This window comes from Opisthocomus hoazin, chromosome 8, assembly GCF_030867145.1.
Source record: "Opisthocomus hoazin isolate bOpiHoa1 chromosome 8, bOpiHoa1.hap1, whole genome shotgun sequence".
NCBI classification, from domain to species: Eukaryota; Metazoa; Chordata; class Aves; order Opisthocomiformes; family Opisthocomidae; genus Opisthocomus; species Opisthocomus hoazin.
The window spans coordinates 65,240,731-65,262,522 of record NC_134421.1 but is presented as its reverse complement, the minus strand read 5'-3'; the positions used below and the strand labels follow the sequence as shown (position 1 = coordinate 65,262,522).

The following is a 21,792-nucleotide window of genomic DNA, read 5'->3' as shown; positions in this document are numbered from 1 at the left end:
GTGTAAGAAGTTTTCAGGACAATAATCCCAGGGAGAGAGAAGTGCCTTCCAGTAGTGCTGAGTACTGGACTAAGGTGACTAGATCTCAGAAAGACTTAATTTTGAGTTGTATTCCTGTCTTCAGCTTTGGTTTTGTGTGTAGCTGCCGTCAGATTACCTTGAAGAACAGTGATACCTCTTTCGGACCCCACTCCCATGTACCAGCCTTCGCCTGCTTGTCTCCAGCTGCAGGCTGTGCCGTCAGCCGACCTTCCAAAACACTGTTCTTAACAACCCTGATCTCACTCTGCTTCTCAATGGTTTGTTTTTTTTTTTTCTCTGAGAGATGTTGTTTTCACTGTAGATACCCCTCTGTTCATTACTGAAATTATACTGCACTCTTGAAATTCTATTGGGATTTTGCAATGGAATTAAATGAAACAAAGCCCTTGGAAAAAAAAAAGTTTGAATTAAGCTAGAGTATTAAATGAATATCGATGTTGTTCATTGGAAAAGAGCCCTTTAAAGCGTTTGAGGATACTGCATCATTATTACTCAGAGATTAAATAATGATAATTAAGCCAATCCACACTGTAAACACTGAGGTATTAAAAAGAGCAGCCAAAGAATCAAACATTCCCAAAAAAACCTTTCCCTGTTCTGGTCCTAGCAGAGGGGATATACTCAGCATCTCTTTCCATGTTCTGTCACAGAAGAAGTGGAGGTGCACATGCCCCACACAGTCAGGATCTTTACAATTTAATTTGCAAAATGTCGTAATCTTTCAGAGTCTCACTGTGAGCATGCTGTCAGCTTAAGGTGGTCAAAACAATGATTGATTTCTGGATTCTTTTTGAATTTCTGTTTTGCTTTTTCTCTCATTCCTCTTTTGCCTTTAAAAACACAGAAGATGTAATCTCAGATGTGTCTTCACTGTGTACCACTGCAGTGTAGACATATTGGTTACCTGTGGCTCCGGAGAGGCTGATTCATCAGCTGGGAATCAGCTGAATTCCCAGCTCACGCCAGGCATTTCTTTGGCTAAACCCCCTCGGTGCTGGAATTGGCCACTGAGCCACCTCTATACTCTTTGAGGTTTCCTATATGAGGGAATCCTTCGATGCTGGTTAAGCAGGCTTTCCCACCGCACTCTCCTGACAAGGCAGCCTGCGGGATAGTCAGAGCTATATTTGGCCCATTGTCTTTTTAACCCGTGGAAAATGCTTAAGGTGCATGTTGAGTGTCATTAAATCAAATAGACTCATTGAACGCGTGATGAGTTTGTTTTCCTTGCTCTCTGGATTTTCTCCAACTACAAACAAGCAACAGAAATGCTCGTAGTAAAGCCATGCCCATGAGACATGAAAGGTGGTGGCTGCATTGAAACTATGTGTGAAGCAAATCTTTGCTCCATGAGTGTGCTATTTTTATCTTTTTTATAGTGCTGCACCTCTGTTATGCTTCTTAACACAATCTCCCCCTTGCCCCAACATTTCTGTCTGGGTTTTATGTATTTTATAAACTTAGCAATGTCAATGAGTCAGTGCTTAAATTATCCCTGTATAAACCTTCAGTCCTTTTATCTCTTCCTTTCTATCCTTGTGTATTCAGAAAGGCCCCTCTCTGGTATTTTTATTTTTCACATCCTAGAGACATGCTGCATGAACGTCCACGTGTTATCTGACAATGGGTGATAAAGAAAAAAGAAGAAAAAAAGCTTTTCTATTCCACTCTCCTCAGCTCAGACAGATCGAACGTCACATGGAGGGGATCCAGGATGAGTCAGGGAGCAGTGCTGTGGTCCAAAATTCCAGTTTTCATTACAGCTGGGAGGCAGCATTTAGCATCATGTGGATTTATTTGCTTTTAACAGGAACCGCAAAATAATTTATGGAAGTCATATAGTCTAATGGGCAGAACAGATAACAGTAAGCCAAGATGAACCTGAATTCCCATCTGGGTTGATTCGTTGACTCAATTTGACTATCAGAGCGATGGGTGTGGTGTGTAAGCCTCAAACATTATACTGGCCTTAACTAAATCATTGCACTTCCCTGCAACATACCTGGAAAATGTGACTGAGATTCACAGCTCTGCTGGTACCTAAGTTACCTAATAGCTTCATTGGTCAGACTAAGCACAATACATTACAGGCATTTATTTGCAACCTTAATTCACAGGAGGAATCCTAAAGGATTCAGGATATATATGGCTGAAGACAAATTCATGCTCTAGAGCTACTGTATACATGGAGACCTGTAACTCATGAGGTCCTCCAGCACTGCATAAATTTCACACTGTATGTATTACTCAGCTTTCAGTAACATGGATCCTTTTGGTACATCTTTGCATATTTTTATTCCTGTATTATTATAAACAGAAAGAAGAGTCGTGTGAGCTTTTTCTTTTAATGTGGTCAGTTTAAAAGCAAAACAACTATCCATAAATAAACTGTTTCCAATCTAGTTGGTCAGTGAATCAGGACACTTGCAGGAAGCAGATGTCATGCAGAAGAAGAAAGGCTAAAAAGTTCTGTAACATCTGAGCGTACTCCAAAGATATGCAGAGTTTCTGTTGTTGTTGTTTTCTTATTTATTTTTTTCAAAGGGGATGGGGAGGAGACAATTTACAAGTTTTCCTGGAATGTCCCCTTCCAAAAATCCTGGAGACATGGCAGCCTTGAGTCTGATCTTATCTTGCGTCAGCATAACTCAGGACTAAATGCACTGGAAACAGAAAGCCTAGGATTAACTGAAAATTATACAAAACTAAGGCTGTCATGAAATGAAAGACTTGCGCCTGTTCTCAGTCTGTCTGTACTTGGTGACTTCAAGGGACCTAAGCACATATTTAAAGACAGACTGCTGTGTAAAATGCTCTCTTGAAAGATGTACTTCCCTAAAGTCTAAATCTAGACTGAGATCAAGTCTTTCAAAAGTTGAGTGCAGTCCTGAGGGCTGGTGTGGCCAAATATTCCGGCTTAACCTTGGCTAGAATTCTAACATTTTGAACAGCTAGATCTAATGGTATGTGCCTACCTAGCTTGTTATATTCCCCTGGAATCTATCAATGACACACTCCATATAATTGTGGTTACTTTTTGTCCGTCTAAAATCCTTTTTTGGTTTTGCAAGGGAGAGACAGCAAAGAGGGAGTCTGTAAAAAATTCTTTCTCAACCAAAAGCAATAAGCTGATTTCCTTATCCTTCCACAATGAAGAACTAAAACAATGTCTGTTGCTCTCATGCTTAATGTCACAATCTCTGCTAATAAACAGTAAGAAGAAATATGAATTTTTCATATGGAACTTATTCCCTGTAATTTTATAGTGCACATATGTGAGGTTTTATGAAGAGTCATACTAAAAGGCTTTAGAACAGTGTAGTAAAGAAAAACTGTTCATAACATGGTTTAGTATCTAAAGAGCTAAAGAGCTATGATTTGAAAGAAGGAAATAAAATGAAGGGTAATGACAGGTAGTGATAGACTGTTGCAAATGCAGTTCCTTCTCTCCAAAATTTACGGAAAGTACCACCCTTGACTGTAAGGTTCTCCGTGATATTTTTCTGACTCTCTTCATGATCTATGCCTTTCCAAGACATAATATTGCTGTATCAACTCCATGACTTCTGAAAGACATATTCCACCTGCATATAAAATGCCAATCATTAATATCATGACGTATTTTCTTTTTTAAGCAGGTGCCTCAAAAACTTTATTAAGGACAGAAATAATTTTTCAAAGCTATTACAGTATGCCCTGCTAACAGGATGACATATTACATCTCTGAAGATCCATTGTTGCTTAATAGAAATCAGGGGAGACAGAGAAACAAATTTGTTTGTGTCTGTCTTTCAAATTTCTTAAAATACTGTTTTTAGTAGCAAGCATGCATAAAATATGGATAGTCATGATTTGTCACTTCTGTTTGTACAGTCATTAGTCACAAGCAGTGGATCTTTTCTCATTCACAGAAGTTCTTATTAATTTATTGTCTATATTGCAGTAGCATCAGGAGGTCCCAGTCAGAAATAAAGGTCCTCTTGTGTTTAGCACTGGTGATGTATCCAACTAAATAGAACCCCAAAACCCACTTTCAACCATAGTGTAACGCAAAAGTCTTTAAGCCCAGAAGACTAAGAGATATGCATTCTTCAAGAACAGAAGTAACACAACTGATTTTATTTTGTACTGTAGACAGACATGTCAGCCTGTTTTTCTGTTGTCGAATGATACAAGCATCAGGGCAAAGTTGGATTTGTAATGGCATTATAAGATCCCCTATCATGAAAGATAAATAGCAAATTTGGCCTAATGCCTCAATAAATTAATTACATTGAATTGACCTGACTTTCGGTTCCTGTCACCTGCTTAGTTTAGCAAATTAATTTCTCAACAATGCAGCTTCAAAGAATCCACTTTATTGTGGGGAGGTATATTATCAGCAAGTTAGAGGATTTTCTAGAGGCACAAAGTCTCCACATGAATAAATCTGGAATTCTTGGATACATTGAGGCATGTAATACTGAGAGTCGGAGACTAAGCCTTTGTGTTTCATCTGGAGCAGAACTCTTGTCTTGAAAGAAACAAAACAATATCTGCTCAAAATACTATGCAGAAACAGAAGCTTATCACATAGGAGAAAACGTAGTTCAAGTTTTTTCATCTAGGGAGCAGACATACCAATTTTCACCTGATCTTCACATACATTAATGCTGAAGAAGGATGGTGTTTGCTATCTAAGATCAAAATATTAAAGTCATTATAAAAGACTTATAAAAATCCTTAATTTGTTGAAACAGGTCAATTCAAAGGAACAGAAATCCAAGCACAAAAAGTGAGCTAGTAAAAGCAGATATCTTTATAACTGTCTCCCCTTCCTAAAGCGGAAATGTAATACCATTTCTGTAAGGAGTTTATTTCAATGGATCTTTAAATCTGCACATCTTTGTTTCAGAGTTTTAAATTAATAAAGCATACTTCCTGAATGGGATCCTGCAAAAGTAGTTCTGGATGAGGGGTTTCATAATGATCACTTTAATTACAGGACAACAATCCACAGATGGGTGGGTTTTAGTTTAGTGCAAGCCACTGTACATGTTCCATTAATGTGATGTACTCAGGAGCTGAGGGGTAAATTTCTGCTACAGGTTGTAGACAAAACTGCTGTACTGGGGAAGCGGACAGTCTCCATGGGAATGCCAGTAGCACACAACAGTTATTATATTCCAAAATATCAAGATGTAACAAGCTGCATCTTCAGTTGGTGTAAACTAGAGAAGTGTAACTGAAATTAGTGGAGTGATTTGTAATAACTAAGGACAGTCCTTAGAATAAATGAGCAGCTCTAAAGGCTGAGAGAGGAAAGCAGAGATTTAAGTTAGCAGTATACACTGAAAGCAATTGGAGAGTAGAGTTGTAAAGAGAAGCAAGAAACTGAAGTACTAAGCAGGTACTATCGCTTCTTGTGCACTGATTGTGGCGTGATCCCCAAAAGCCACAAGTCATGAGGAAAGACTGTGTAAGCCAGCTTGCAGAAAGTAAGGAGGAAGACTCTGCAGCTTGAGCCCTGAGCTGCAGATTTAAGTGCCTAAATTCTTGCTGCTTGTCAACCATGAGCTCTCCCAGCAGATAGGTATCTACATAGGGTCTGTCTTCTCCTTGTGTGAAAATTTAAAATAATAAATTTTAAAAAATCTCTAGCATATATTTCAGTGGTTCAGGTGCCTGCTCTTGTCTGAGGTGACCTGGAAGCACAGTTTTTCAAGCATATGTCTGAGTGATGGTGTTGCTGGTGCTTGGAAGCATGGTTTTCTCAGCCACCATGGTTCCACTATATTGCAAGTGCTCTGTTATCAATGGCTTAACACAAAGGGGATGCAGCTTCGTGTGTTTAGAGCACCGTCTTTCAGGGATAAGATTTCTCTTACTGGACCTGGTCCAGTTAATGTTTTGGTATCAGTGTTGATATTTCCTCTTTGATACTGAACTACACTATTGAATTAATCATTAGAAGTCCAATCCTACCTTTTCCTGAAGGAGTTATGTTAACCTTGTGGCTGCTGAATAATGGGTGTTGGGAGAGGTAGATCTTCTGGTTTCACTCTGTGGGAGAACTGGACATGCTTGGAGTCCGTCTTGGCTTTGCAGGTAAGGTGGGCAGAGGAATGCCTGGTTTTGAACACCACAGACACTGGACAGCTTAGAAAAATTACAGCTTTGTTGTATGTGCACCCAATTCCCCAGACCCCACAAGGGATGTGTGGTTAAGCAGGTTTGGCTACATACAGAGCCTGGTAACAGCAGGAGACAGGTTTTACACTGGTCTCTAAGGCTGAACCTGGCTGACTGAAGAGGCAGTTAAGATAATAAATCTCTGTTACTAATCTAATCTTTTGGCTAAAATAATTTTAATAGACAGGAGTGCTTTATATAACTACTACCTAAATCATTGTGGTCTGTTGATCTGATGTCTTACACAAAGTATAATGCCAGAACCCAGGTTTTCTCAGACCTGATGAAATCCAAGGTGTTTACTTTAAGACTTAATTTATTATTTTGTAAATTGAACTCAGAGTTTTAAAGGCTTTAAGGAAAAGCTGGCTGGATGTAATTTTTGGAATGTCAGTCCCACCTAACTGAGGAAGATGTGAGACAATTGAAGCATCAAAGAGAGTTTCTAACATTGTTCAGGCTTAAGGGTCTTTTAGGCCCTCTTTCTAAAAGAAAAGGTGTATTTACCTCTACTGCTCTGTGCTGTTTGTCTTTTTAAGATGAGTGTCCTGGGTAATACCATTTGCAGTGTACAGATTTATTCTGGAGTTAGGACTCGGTGGTTATAATTCTCTAGTGGCATCTACAAAAAACAGGCATATATTATCTCATAAAAATACCTCAGCTTGAAAAAAAGTAAAAAATGAATCCATGGCAAAGAAATGTCATTCTGAATATAACACACAGACAACATGTACAACTTTCAGTGAAATTAGGGGAGTTATCACATGGGAAGATTTTCCACCTTCAGATAAAATCGTTAGAGATTGCTTAGACTGAAGACTGATTAAATTCACAAAATAAAACCTATGGGGGGGGGAAATGATAGACTGATATTCTTGCAATACTGCTCTGAAAATTCATATATCTGGGGTTTTTTTCCTAAAGAGATTTATACCTTGAAGTACAGATCAGTTATGCTGTGCTCACGAGTCTGAAGTTCCTGTGTCCTTTGCTTCCTGTGACTTTTCTACAGCTGGTTACTTTCCTAAAAGGCAACATGAGCACTGTTATGAAACTCATAACATAAATGTTGATCTCCTCGATGGTGCTTCAAATCAAATGCTGGGTACTTGGTGAAGAATTATTATGCTTTGGCTCTTACAGTAATAGAAGGATTGGGTTTTTACTCAATTTGTTGCTGCAGTACATTGATGTGTAAGGATAAAGAAAAAATACTTAGGCATAAAACATTGCTGAAAGCTCCAATGCCAATTTCTGTACCTTTTCACAGCCTGTCAGAAAAGCAGGAGGTACGTGCAGCACACAGTGCAGGGAGTTTGTCTCTCTTAATCCCAAACATCTGGTTTCAAAGTAAGGGAAAAAAAGAGCTGAATGATATTTTCATATTCAATTTAACACCCAAGGTGAGATTCTGCATGGTTTATGCCTGTTTTTTCCATTCTGCTGAGTTCGTGCTGGCTGCCAGTGTGTCCTATGGCATAAGGGCTTGATCTCTTCTAGCTGGAACAGTCCATCCTCACCTCTCTACTGCAGCAGTTCTCCAGGTGGTTTCAAGAAACAGGAAAAGCTGCTCCTGCCTCCAAACTCTTCTCTCCTCTGAAATGTCATCTCCTTCCCACAGTTTAACTCTCTCTTATGCTTTTGTAAACACTTCAGGCACATTTATCCTGTATCCTGTCAATTCCCAGAAATTATCCCAAAATGGTGAAAAAACCTCACTGCCTAGGGGTACTCTATTCAGTAGCAATCTTGCACGTGGAGTGTTAAGCTGTTAAAGGGAGAAAATTCAAACAGATTTCAGGTCTTGTGTCAGGTTTTCAGGAAAATGGTAAAAATGTCTTTGTTTATGACAGCATTTATGCCACCTGTACCACAGGCACAGCTGTTCTGCAGTTGGTCAGTGCTGAAGTATGGATAGTAATTTTCTTACTAAAGACAAGCTTTATTTCTATTTTTATCCTAGGTTATCACCCCGTTTTAAGGATGATAAAATCTGCTTTAATAATGGTATTAAAAAAATGTACTTTCCATCCTTTCTGTCCTTTCCTTCCTTCCTTTCCCTGCAAACAAGGTAAATGCCATTAAAGTGATGTGAGAAGAGCATTCTGGAATGTGTTCGGATTCATTGTTTTGTTTTCCATCTGGAATTCACATGACACAATGGAAAGTCAGATCTGACACCTTCAAGATAAACATTTAGACTACCTATAGAGTCTTATGCTCATCTTTATACATGGAATTGTATGTAAGGCCAAAATAACTGGGACACAGTGGCTTTGAATATAAGTAGCTTAGTTATCTTTGGCGCAAGCATCAGCAGAGATTACAGTGATCTGTTGTGATGGCCCTGGGGGAATCTCACAAGGCCTTGCGCTAGGCACTGTACTAGTTGTTTTCATTCTTTTCTCAACAAAATAGCATTTTGATGATCAGAAGGCACGACCTCTTTTAAATTGTGCTGCCTCTTTTCATTCTTTTTTTGAACCACACAGGAGAAGAGGTGTGAGCACAAGCAGTTAGAAAAGTTGAGAAGGTTCTAGCAAGGGATGGAGAAACTAATGATTGACACTGTGGAAACCGTTTGTTCTGTAAAGGCACCAAGACTCTGTGAGTGTTATGTTCAGATGGATCCAGGTTCCTCATTCAGTGTCTCCAGTGTTTTCCCCTAGAAAATCAGTAGCTTTTTTCCACCTGGTTTTATTAGATCCCACTGATGGGAGCTGGTCTGAGCTACAAATATATCATGTTACGGAAAGCTTCCCAGGCTTAGCCTGTGTGTGCCACCACTCAGAAAGAAAACCCAGCTATACCATGGAGGCAGCAGCAACTGCTCTGACCTCCTTTTGGACATACTCAAGTTGAGGATGTGACCTCAGTCCCATGGGTCTCTTTTCTTGTGTAGCTGTCATTTGCACCTCCTGCTTTTCTGTTTGGCTAGGAGAAAGTCCTAAAATAGTCATTTGAATTTTTGGCAGTGTTTGCCGCCTAAGTACTTATTCTTCATTCCCTACAGAGATATGGTGATGCGTGGGATTGTCTGGTTTGTGTAAAACTTCGAAGTAGCGTCTTCCTCTTGTGGTTCACAAGACATAGGCTGGAAACCCTGACACAGAAAAATGTGTTTCCTTGTTCTGAAGCTGCATGATTGGGTCAAACTTTCTCATTTTGGTGTAGGAGTTTTATCTTTTTCAATTTCAGAAGACAGGTAAGGCAATTCAATGGAATGGATGTTGCAGAATCTTGTTTTCTTGACGCCCCAGAAACTGAATCTTATTTGGACAATAAGAGCTAGTCCATGAACAAGCTACTGGATTCAACATAAGCTTAACTGTGTAAGGTTTTGTGGTCTGTTTAGTACAGGAGTAGATTAAATGTCCCTATAATAGTCTGACGTCTGGAAAACCTTTTACAATTATTTAAATAATTTTCTGAAAAATACATGATATTTAACCTGCATGTTTCGCACAAGCTGTGCATAATCTGTGCTTATAGTTTCTGAAAACAAAACATGGGCAGGCTGTGATGATAATTCTAAGCTGATACAGTATTGTTTTGATTGGAGATCAAGGCTACTGTCCTAGAAGGGGAAAACTGCACTTGTGTAGTATCAGAAGCAATATTATATCTTCTCATTTGTTTGAATAGTGTGAGACCGTCACCTCTCTCCCTACAGAAATTTGCTTTTCTGTTTCACCTTACTGAGATAATTTAAAAAAAAAAGTCTATACACATGGAATTAACAGAGCCTATTTTACAAATTGACCCTTCCTGCGACCCAAATGCAAGTCCCAGGAAAGTCAGAGGACATGCTTAGCATTCAGCAGTGCTCCCCAAGATTATTCTAAGAAACACGTATCGCCCAATAATGAAGCCTGTTCTGGTCTGATAAGGTTTGTCTACTTGCGGAAGTCAGCGTGCTGTTAAGCTAGAATAACAGTGTACAGCATGGTATCTTCTTCACACTAACTCTCTGCATGACCAGTCGCTGGGTACATGTCCTAAGGCTGCTTTCGAAGTGAAATAAGCCTTTTTTTAATTAAAAGTCTTCTGATATACACTTCTGTGTGATGTGATTGCAGAGCAGTCAGTATGCTGCTAATTCACATCTTACTGTGTCTGGACTTTCATGTTGACAAGCACTAAGTATTTCACTTTCAAGGTCTTGGTCAATTATTTCTGTAAGTGCAACAGACATTATCAATGCATTGTACTGTGATACAGAGTGCCCAGATGCTACATACCAGAGCAGAACTCTGTGCTCATTGAAGTGAATATAATATTTTCACTGATTTTAGTGAAAGATCCAACTTTATGCTGGTGTTTGTGTATTTACTCATATCACAGTAACACCTAAAAGTCCAGCTTGGAATTTTTGGCCTCATTTTTACTATTAGTCTTAAATTAACACTTAAGGAGAGCTTAGAGGAGAGCAATAAAAATGAGCAGGGAGGTTGTGAGTCAGGTTTGATTTATGAGGAAAAATTAAAGGATTTGAGCTTGCATAGCTTGTTTGAGTTTGACAAAGAAGAAGACATGACAGTAAATACTTCAGAAATTTAATTCCAAAAACAACAGAGGATTTGTTTAATGTTAAGGACATTCCAAAAGTTAGGATAGCACCTCAGGAGACCTGGGCTTAATTCCATGAGATATGTCCTTAGACAAGTCATTTCTGCTTAGATCCTAGCAAATTCCTAAAGGCACGTAACTGCCACTTCTTTGTCTTCATCATTGAGTGTTAGTCACCTGCAACTGAAACCCACCTAATTTAGACAATTAACTTGCTAAATATCTTTGCAGGTCTGGATCTTGGCCTCTGCCTGCCTCAGGTATATGTGTCCATAAATGGATAAAAACTACCCTTTGTCATAGAAAAATTGTAAGAATAATAGATTTGGAAAGTATGGGTGTTCAGATGTTGTAACAATGGGACCCATGCGAGTATACTGAATGGAAAAACTAATTAAGATGGGATTTATTTCACTTGTCTTTAGTGTAAGGTGGTCACCTAATCTTCATCTCTTTTCAGTACAGAGATGAGGTGCTCCAAAGGGCAATACACCCTACTCTGAGTCTGGGGATGGATTCACCACAGCAGTGCCTGTCTCCACCTTCTCTGAAGGAAGCCAAGACAATCCCTGAATTTTAGGTGGCTGAAATTAGACAAGATGAATGTTATCTTAAGAATAATAGGATCAAATAAAATCAACTCAATTTGACTTCCGGGGAAAAAATGTCTTTAATGAGTGTATTTGCTGAAATGTTTGTTTAAAGGAATTACAGGAACCACCTGAAAGAACTTGTGTTTTCCTCCTGTTACTTCTCATAAAGCATTCAGGAAGTCTTTTATTAAAAACTAGCTGTGTGGTAGAGTTCCCATTTCTTCTCTTTCTGTGAAGCAGTCCTTGTGCAGACTAGCAACACTCAAAAGTGCTGTGGTGAAAGTAGTACCAAGGAATATTGTATCCACTAAGGACTACAAGTCCCAAGTTATCTAACACTACATTTGAAAATCTAGACCTTAAGAACTAAAGAAGAGCTGAGTTCATTTAGAAATCTGCTCTTAATGTATCTTGCTTTAATACAACAGCCTCATGCTAGTTGGAAATGCTGTGCTACCTCTAGGTGGTAGCTACCTCCTTGAAAATGAATGATCCTCAGGGAGAATACAATTATGGGCACCGTGAGCTTAAAGAAAAAAAATATGTAGGAAAATGAAAATTGTTCGGAGAAGAGCTACAAAAATTCTGGGAGCTTCTCTTCAAGCTACTGGACATCCATGTGCAAAGCAGCTGTAGGACACTCAGGATAAGAGGAAAGGTTGAGCAATACAGACTCATTAGGAAGACCTAGGTGACCTATCTGCTAACCCATGCAATTGCACAAGTTCACATTTCAAAGAAAGATGAGCTTGCTTAGTCTATCCTGCTGTAGGTGTGACTCAGTGATAGAGTCCTCCCTTGTATTATCACATTAGTTACCCTGCGGGACAGCAACATCTCTTTGTGACTAGTTTACTCTTTTTAGTTTGTACTATACAAAGAAAAGGCCTGCTTTCAGACTTTGTCCTTCTTTTTTTGGTAGCTCCCACCTCCAGCCTCACCAGAGCTCATCTTCACGCAGCTGGAGTCTTATTTCCCTCACAACTGCTTGTCACTCGCCTACTTCAGTGGCTCTGCAGGGAAGGGAATGAGACAGTTCCTTTGCTATTCAGCCCTCTGTCTTCTGGCTCCTCTGTTGATGAAGAGGCAGGGATCAGTGAGCAATCAATCACTTCAGGGACAGGGACCTGGTGTCAGTGAGCCGGTGGCTACATATGATACTGGACTAAATTTATGCTTGGGAATGCCTAAAACATTGTGAATTCAGAAGAGGATGATGTGTTTGCAGGAGTTTACATTTATTGCTTTTTCTTGACTTTGCTGACCCAACACCTATTGCTTTGGGAAATCAAAGTTGAACAGTCCTAAGTATTTAGAGGAGGATTTAGGGTTCACACAGGGGATCTAAATGTGGTGGGGATCTTATCTGGGTGTGGAGCAATCCTGACTCAGATCAGGACATGAAATAACAAGTCCCAGACTGAAGAGGTGTATCTGAGGCACAAGGCTATAAGCTTAAAAGCTGATCTCTAGCCTGAGTGAGACATAGCCAGTGAGTTAGATGGCAGAGGCATCTATCTCTGGTTCCCCAGAGAGCCTGGACTTGAACTAGGCACTGTATTACTGGACACTGTAAGGACTCTTGGCTGTTCTTGCTACAGAAATGCAGATGCCTGAGGCACTTACATTCTGCAAAGTGAATGCGTAAGGGAATAAGGTGGAGCTAATGTGAATTGCACTGAGACCTGCTGCTTGCTGGGCATCCTTGACACCCCAAAGCCCTAATCCTTCCCATGAGTGACTGCGAAGCTGTGCATTCATGTCATCTGCTTTATGCCCTCACTCAGGGCCTCTTAATCATCCTCTGTAAGTACCTACCTCTTTCCTCTGGCTTACCTCCTCTGAATCTCACCTAGATACCTGATGTGCGCAGTGAAAGACACTTCCAAGTGCCCAGTCTTTCAGACACAGGGGACAACTCTGTGTATGAGTGCTTGTCCACAGGTCACTGCAGGTTGTAAAACATGATGCAGAAGACAGAGAGAAAGCAGACAACAGTGACAGGAACACCACATTGGCTGTATATAGCTAAGTAGCTCTTGTGCTCTGCCTGTTACTTTTACTAACAAGTATCTCACTTTTTGCTTCCTCTGACTGTTTTGTCCATCTGGTGTCATTCATTATGTACTTAGGCTATAAGCTGAAAGGAGGAGAGGCTCTTGTATCCTCTTTCATAATATGTGCAGCACTTTGGGGTTCTGCCCTTGACTGGGGCTTCTAGGCACCATCCCAGTATAAATAATATGTAAAAATAGATCAGCAGTGTAACATCCATCAAGAAAACCATACAGAGATCTAAACAGTGCTTTAGTATTGAATAGCCTTACTGTCTAATGTGAGGTTCATGCAACAGCTTGCGGTAGTTTTCTGAATTAGAAGACAGATCATAAAAAGCCTTATATCTATGGGCAACATGCAGGGAGCTTGGGGGAAATCTATAATTATTGAAATTGGGAAGCATGCCAAAGATGATTTACAAGTATGGGGAAGAATGTATCTTTTGTGATGTTCAGGACTTTATCAGGTTTGTTCTGGAGGCTTGCCAAGATTAGTAAGAAAAAACAGCCAAAAATCTTGAAGTGAAGCATAAGACTGAATTTCAACTGCAGCCATAGCTGCAGTAGCCCAGGGGTTTGCAGCAGCTGCCTCTCACTTGACACAGCTGTGATTGTTCATGTTACACCAGGTAGGATCACATTAAGTGAAACAATTTAACTGAGTGATACAAACAGCTTTTGAGGTGTGCAAGGGTAGAAATGGGTATTATTAATATTATCACATATTACAGCCATTGTTGTAAAGTTCATCTACGCTCAGAGCCTCACTAGACTACACATTATGTACAAAGAGCAGGAGTTAAAACTCCTCTGAAAAAAGTTAACAAGTATGTTAGAAAACAAAGATGTACCTCAGAAATGAGGTATTACTATTCTTAGTCAGCTTGGAGTCGTGAAGGTGTAGTGATTTGCTCTTGCGTAGTTGTAGATAATTGTTCCTTGCCATCGCTTTGATGGGGTTGCTGAAGAGGGTTATGGAAGGCTGAAATAGACATGTCCGTGGCCACTGAGAATTTGTTTCTTGTGACAGCAAAGCATTGGACCTGTAGCACCAATTCTCAGATGCTTTTTGAGAGAAGTTAATTATACTTGTCATTTTCAGGCTCCTGATCTACTTTCATTTTAAAAATCCTTTTGTACAAGTACTTTTCTATTTAACCTATGATTCTACCCATTGGAGCTCCATGTCCGTTTGGTAACCCAGATCGAGGGCTCCAAGGGGCAAGGTCTAAGTTTCTGAACTAAGAGGGTCGCAGAAGTTCTCCGTCTAATCAGCAGAGAGAGAGACACGTCAGCTTCCCATCCAAGAAGTCTGAAGTGGCTGGGAGTAATCAGCCCCTGAAGCGCCTGTTCCTCTCTAATGACTGTAAATGGAAACTAGATGAACTGACATCTAGTTTTCAGTTGACTAAATTTAAGATGAAGGAGTTACAGTATTTCTTTACTTCATTGTAACAGCTTTTGCAGACATTGGGATACCAATGACAACAAGAGCTTAGAAAGCAGCATCTGACAGCAAAACCCAGTCCAAAATATTCAGTTCACTTAGGATGCAGTGCTTTGAGGCAGTGAGCTGGGATGAATCTCTTAATTGTCAACACAGGAGCCTCTTTCCGTGCCAGAGGGTTCAGCCAAATAACCTCTGCACTAGGTTTCTTTCTTTTATTTTTTCTCACTTTCTCCTTCATCTTTAGAGAAACATGCTGTTGCAAACTTGGAGCAGAAGTAGCATCTGCGGTCTCTGCTGCTGAACTGGGACTGGCTTCCACGCTGGTGGCTGGTGGAGCTGATCTCCACTTTTGTTCACTGATGATGTTTCAGGAGTGTACGACATTTAATATAAGAAAATCACACAGGATTTGATTTAGGATCATCACTGCCATGGCTGTTGAGCATCTGGGTGGCTGTTGAAGGGAGTGTAACAGCTTGCTGGGTGCTTTTATGTCACATCACAAATGACTATAATAAGTAAATCAAAGAGAATGTGGTTGAAGAGACTGAGGCAATTCCCTTAACTTCAAAGAGTTAGATTTGGCCTGTTAAATCCAAAATTGTGTCTACAGGCTCGATATACATATACAGGCAAACAAAAAAACCCCTTCTTATTTATTTGCTTTCCATAGCACCTGCATTAGTCTTTTATGGTTTGGCTGGAGCCATGGTGGCCATTTTCCTGCTGTCTCTCTGCTCAGGTTGGAAGAGGAAGACTTCTCTGTGGCATCTTTAAATTTATTTTTTTTAGCTTTTTCGAGGTCCAGCAACTCTGGAGATGCAAGTGCTGAGAACTGTGCAAGTCAGACTCCTGATTCTTTCTATATCAGACAAACTGGTGGCTCCTGATTTCAGAGTTCTTTCATACCAAATAAAGTCCTTCAGTTCTGCAGAAGACTTCATAAATGCATGTAGGGTGACTAAGCATCCTTGGCTTCCACAGATCCAAATAAACCTACAGAAAAATGAAAGGTTTCTTTCCTTGTTCTCAGGAAGAGTTAGGCGAATAACTTGAGCAGCAAGAGAAGAGGTAAGCAGTTGTGGAATTTTCATTTGTACCGTTCACACTCACACGTTGGGAAAAGAATTCCCAGCTCATGAGTGGGCTCAAAATTAAAAGAGAAACATCCCCAAGGCTTTCGGAATAGGAAAAAGAAAAGAAGCTGCAGAAGCTCAACTCTCATGAATTGTTAAATCAAAACAAACAGCTGGATGGCAGAAGGGCTGTTCTTTGCCGTAAAATATTTCCTGAAATTTTTTCTTCCAATATCCATGCTGATTATTTTTTTGTTTGGTTGGTTTTCTTTCTTATGAATTAATTTGATTAAAAAAATTAGGCATCTCATCTTCTAAATATGGCGAGAGGATGTTATCAATAATTTTGCTGGTTTCATAAGGGTGATCAGTTATGAATCCCTTCTGAGAAAGTGGTGGAAGAGAGCAAGGGTTTCATCACATATCCTTCTTTTTCTGTAACTTTACCATCCTAAAAGTTACTTTCTCATCTCCATTCTCATTTCTTTATGAGTATTTCTGTCCTCAGTCCTGCAGACTCATTTCGAGCAAGTACAACAGCACTGAATTTAAGGTGTTTAAAATAAACCAGCTAATCTGACTGCAGCTGAGAGTGACTCCTTGAACAGGTCCTCTGGCAGAAGGGAAAAGGTGGTGACATGTGGCACAAGGGCTGTGACAGCTACCGGAGGTCAGTAGTGCCCCCTTGTCAGACTGCTGCCTCCGTGGTTTTTATCATCTCTCTTCCTTTTTGACGTCCGTATCTCATTGACAGTGAATTAAGAACATCCGTGGAGAAGTCAGTGAACTTCTGCTCTAAAAGCATGCCCCTGAGCAGGGTCTTGTAGGAGGATAGTTGTGCGCACTGTAGCAGATATCAGCTGTTTGCTGGTTTTTTTCCAAGTTTGTCAAAGCGTTTCGGAAAACAGGGAGTTTCAGTAATCATAAAACCAGCTGATGTTCTGGCTTAGCACTGCCTTTTTTACAACCAGAGTTAAATTTCAAGGCCTTCACCTGTAATTCATCTGCCCACATTCTCACAAAACCTAGAACTTTCTTTTTAATTTCTACTTGATGGTCATATTAGCCTGATTCAGACATCTGTATTCACACTGTGGAATACTTTGCCTGGTTTTGCCACGTCTCATATTTTCCACAGAAATTACAGAATGAAAGGCAATATTTTTTAAGTGCCAAAACTTTATGGGAGGCTTTGCTGGCTCTGTCATTGACTGCCTATCTTGCTCAGCTGAAGGCTTTAGTGGCACGTTTCCCTTGTGGGTGCAGGGACTCCCAAGCAAACCGCAGGGGAGACAGATGGGTCACATCTGTATTTGGAAGTTAAATAAGGCCAAAAGGCAGCATTGGTCTGCAATAGCCCGTGAGGTTTGTTAATGTGCTCACTGCACTGGTTTTTGCTCTTGTCAGCTAACACATTTCCAGACTGCCCTGTCACAAGCTGGGGGGATGTGGAGGGCTCCCAGGAGGCAAAATGGATGAGACCCCTTGGTTTTGAAGAGAAGGAGGGTTTAGCTGTGTGAACAGAAGCTGTGCCAGTCTGCTCTGTCTCAGGATCTGCAAATAGTGTCTGGCATGTTTTATTTATTGATGTATGGCTTGAGGTCTGGAAGTTCAAGTCAGAGCTGCACCGGTGGTGACTGTACCATATTCCTGTAATTACACAGGCTTTTCCTCCACCCATCTTCTGTTTGTTTTGTCTTCTTAGATGTAAGCTCACCAGGGAAGGTATTGACACTTGACCTTTATTTGTAGAGTATTTAGTACTATGTGGCTCTTACCTACATAGATTTTGATGCAAACAAAGGCAGTGGAATCTGCTCTTGCCTGTTTGCTTGCAGCTTGCGGTGTTTTCCCTTACTATAACTGTACTGTTAAGGAAGAATAAAGGGTAGCTACTTAAGAACTGTAAAATCTGCCTCACTTCATGCCTCACTTTTTAATTTTGTAGGCTTATGTCAGACCCTTAAGGTTAAAAATGTTTCTTTTCTTGTCTTGGCTTGAACAGCAAATGGAATGTTTCAAAGGAAAAGAAAAGAAGACTCCATATGACAGGCAAAAGTGATGTGCAGCCTTGCCTGTTTCTCTTGATCTGAAACATTTTATTAGCTGAAACACAATATGGCCTGGCCTTCTCAGTTTCCATCTCATTTTTGGATGGAAAGTTGCACACCGAACAGGCGCAGAAGCAATCATTTGTTGATGAACGGGTGGATGTTTGCTTGTTTTCTTTGCAGCATAACATTTTGTTGTTTAGAATTTTCTTCATCCCTTCCTCCTCCTTGAATGCCCCAAAAACTGTAGAGTAAATAATTTTGGCTTACAATGAACCAAGCTCTGAGATTATAATAAGAAGTAGTGAATAAACTCTCCAAGTCTTCTACGACACAGACTTGAACTCTGCTGAAGGGGACGTTTGCAACAAGGTCAGGAGTGTGATGAAGCATGAGTTTGGAAGGGAAATCTGCTGGAGAGACAGTATAGCCCACTGAGTGATAAGTGCTGACAGGCTGGCACCCTGGTGTTTGAAGTGTCTTCCCTTGCGGCAGAAGTGCGTCTCTGATCCTGTTGTGTTATGGCCAGACTCGGACTGTTTTGAAAGCCTATACTTTATCCACATGGAGACTCAGAAAGAATCAGGCTGAATGTGTTTAACAGAACCCTGAATTTTGGGTCACAGTTCCCAAAAGGCATTTGTAACAATAATCATAAGCGTATTATTATTATGTATTTAGGTTTATGTTTTTCTAATACTTCACCATTAAGTTACTGTGTTTCGTGCATTAGTTCATAGAGAATAAAAGCATTAAGTTATGATTTCAAAAGAATGATAAAACAATAACACTGGGGAATTTCAGTCACCTTCTAGTGCTTAACAAATTGGGAGCATTATTCAGTCTGTCCAGGCAGGCTCTTGCATGGTTCCTGTTCTTCTCTGTTTCTTTCCCGTGGGTTTAGCTTGTGAGTCCTCCCAGTACGGCCACACAGTGAGAGGAACTGAAATATGTGAGTGAGACCCAGAGTGGGAGGCAGAAGATTAAGTGAAACGTCCTGGGACCTTTCAGGAGAAAGCTGCTCTGCTCTTTACCCAAACCTCGGTGACAGAAGTAATGTCAGAAGCTAGTCATGGATAGTTTGAGTAATATGGGGTCTTAAGAAATAGTACTGTTATGTTTTTGGTTCCTTGAATCAGTTTACTTCATTTGCAAATTTTTATATATAAAAAGAAAAGAATTACAAAGTTTGTAAATAAAAAGCTTGGGAGAGAGAAAAAAAGAGAAGTTCCCCATCCCGTTTCCTGTATCTCCAGGACTGCAACATTCTGTCATATCTTCAGAAGATTTCTGGTACCTGACATGGCAATTCTATCATCTAGTCCGGTTCTTTGACAACCGCTGATCAAAACACTTCACTGCTTTGGAAGACAAGAGGAGGCAGAGTATAACCCTAAATAGCATACAGGACTAATAAGGCCTCTTTTTAAATGCTTGAATGCAGAGGGTATATCTGCATAGATAATAAAATAAAATACTGTTCTCTTTTTGATTAATGATAATAAAGCACTAACAGACATGTAGCTATGGCAGTTTTCAGTGATTTGCAGCCATGCTCCCCTCCACTGGAAACAATGAGAAATAACTTGCAAGTGCTTTCGTTATCAGCATCCCAAAGGATAACTGTCTGCACTTTCATTCCTGCCCACACCCTAACGTATATGCACGAGGCTGCATTTTTTACCCATGTAATCAGAAAGCACGTGTTCCTCCGGAACTCTGGATCATTCCTGCAGAGGGTGGACACTGAATGAGAAAGACACCAAGGAAGCAGGAATGTTGTGCTGTTATTTTTAAACAAGCTTAGTAAAATATTGCCTTTATTTTTCCTCTGCTCCACAGAGTTACTGAGAGAGGCAGGATCACATTGTTTGCCATCACTTTCCGGCTGTAGCTCTGACATTCATAACTTTTCAGTCCTTGGCCTTGTGATCTTCTCATTTCATTTATCCTGGAATCCCTTGCATATAGCACGACATTTTCTTTCATTTCCTCTCCAGTGAGAATATTACCACAATGAGGACATGTACACCTAACATCGCTAATATACTTTTTAGTAGCAGGAGGATAAGGACATGTTACACAACCAGCAGAGGGATTCATTCCTTTACCTCCTACAAAAGAGGACCATGCTCAGACATGTCAGGCTTTTCTGATGTTTCAGCAAATGATACTCAGTGCAGGGCATTACGTAGGAAGTAAAAGATCTGGAAATGGAGAAATAAAAGTAATTGTTCTAGTAATGTTCTTTGTTGGTTTTGGAAGCATTTATTTGGTCTGGATATAGTCAGATAAATAAGTGAGAGCATAGACCCACATTCGTTCCTCCCATACAGGATCTGATACTTACCTAGAATGAACAGCAGGCACTAAGCAGCTCAGGTTGGTAGTTTCACTTTCTGGTGGTTACTGTTTGTCTCCGTTGGTTATGCGTGTATCTTCGAGTGACCAGGCTGCCAGCTTCTATTGTTCAGGTACCTAAACTGAATGAAGGTGAATCTGAACCTTAGAGATACTATCAAATATTTTTACACTTGGTTTGTTAAAGACAAGCTCTACTTTCATTCAGATTATCTGAATGAATGTGCTCACTAATTATTCTGGCGAATTCAGAACTGGAACTCAAACGATAAATTTAAAATTTGTGTATTAGTAAACACAAGAACCACCAATATTATAGGATTGTGATGGTCATGATCCTTTTCTACATAATTGGTACAACTTCATTGAAGCCAGTGGGCACATGACAATGTATCCCCTACTGATTACTCTCTGCATTACTCTGATACAAGTCCCCAGTGGAGACTTTGTTATAAATCTTTAATATAAATCTCTGCTACTTTCACTAAAAATGTGAAGACATTCAGTAAAGTACAAGGAAGTTAATTGCTGGAAAAAGAATGAAGAAGGAAAATGAGAATGAATAATGAGATAATGACTATCTGCACCTGTAAGATTTTCTAAAGTATTGATCATGACGATTTAAGCAAAAAAATTACATTTTCACATTCTCATGTTCACAAATTGCATGATCTCAAGAGGCTTGAAAACCTTCAAAGTCTTTGAACATGGGCAATAGTATTACCCTGGGTAATAGTATTCTTACCAATTTATATATTTGATAAAAATAGAAATGTATCTTCTTAGAAAAGGTAAATTATCGTTCATCTTTAGTGTCATGTGTGTAGATTTTAGAACATGGAATCTTCAGTATTGATTTCCCTAAATTAGATTCAATACAAAGCTTTCATCTTTAATTCTACAACTCATTTGCTCAGAGGAATCAATTTACCTGATGGACATGTCTCGTGTTATGATACAGATATATGCCTTCCTAGAGATCCTGTTCATCTTTGTGAAAACAGAATTCAGCTATCAGTATGCAGTTGTTTAAAATAATCTCCACTCTTTACCGATGTGGAGGGTAAGATCACAACATAGTTCACAGATCTACACAGCATTTTAGAAGGAATTCATAGGGAATCCTATGGGGCTTGACCTTGTTGACAGTGTTATTGACGTAACTCATTTTCTCCTCTGTTACGTGATGGAAATCCAAAATGCAGCCTTATTAAATAATCTCACTGAGTTGCAGGATGATTACAACTTCTTTCAACTTTTTTTTAAATTTAAATTTTCTTTATTGAAGAACACGTTTTCCTACTAGGGGAATTTTCTGTGGACAGAAATAAAATAACTCTTTGATGCATCATGTGAGATTAAGAAATATTTCAAAGCAAAGATTCTGGAATACATTTCCTACATTTTCTTGGTGAGGAG

At 39.7% G+C, this 21,792-nt stretch overlaps 1 protein-coding gene across 3 annotated transcripts in view; it reads left to right on the top strand.

Moving 5' to 3' along the window:
- The window catches only part of SEMA3D (semaphorin 3D), a 151,915-nt gene that overhangs the window by 2,061 nt on the left and 128,062 nt on the right, over positions 1–21,792 (top strand). Inside the window, exon 1 of one of the 3 annotated variants that reach the window (XM_075427989.1) lies at positions 278–299. The exons of the other annotated variants lie outside the window; for them this stretch is intronic. The gene's annotated coding sequence lies outside the window, so the exon portion shown is untranslated. Of the gene's footprint in view, positions 1–277; positions 300–21,792 lie in introns of those variants that run through there. 3 annotated transcript variants of the gene reach the window in all.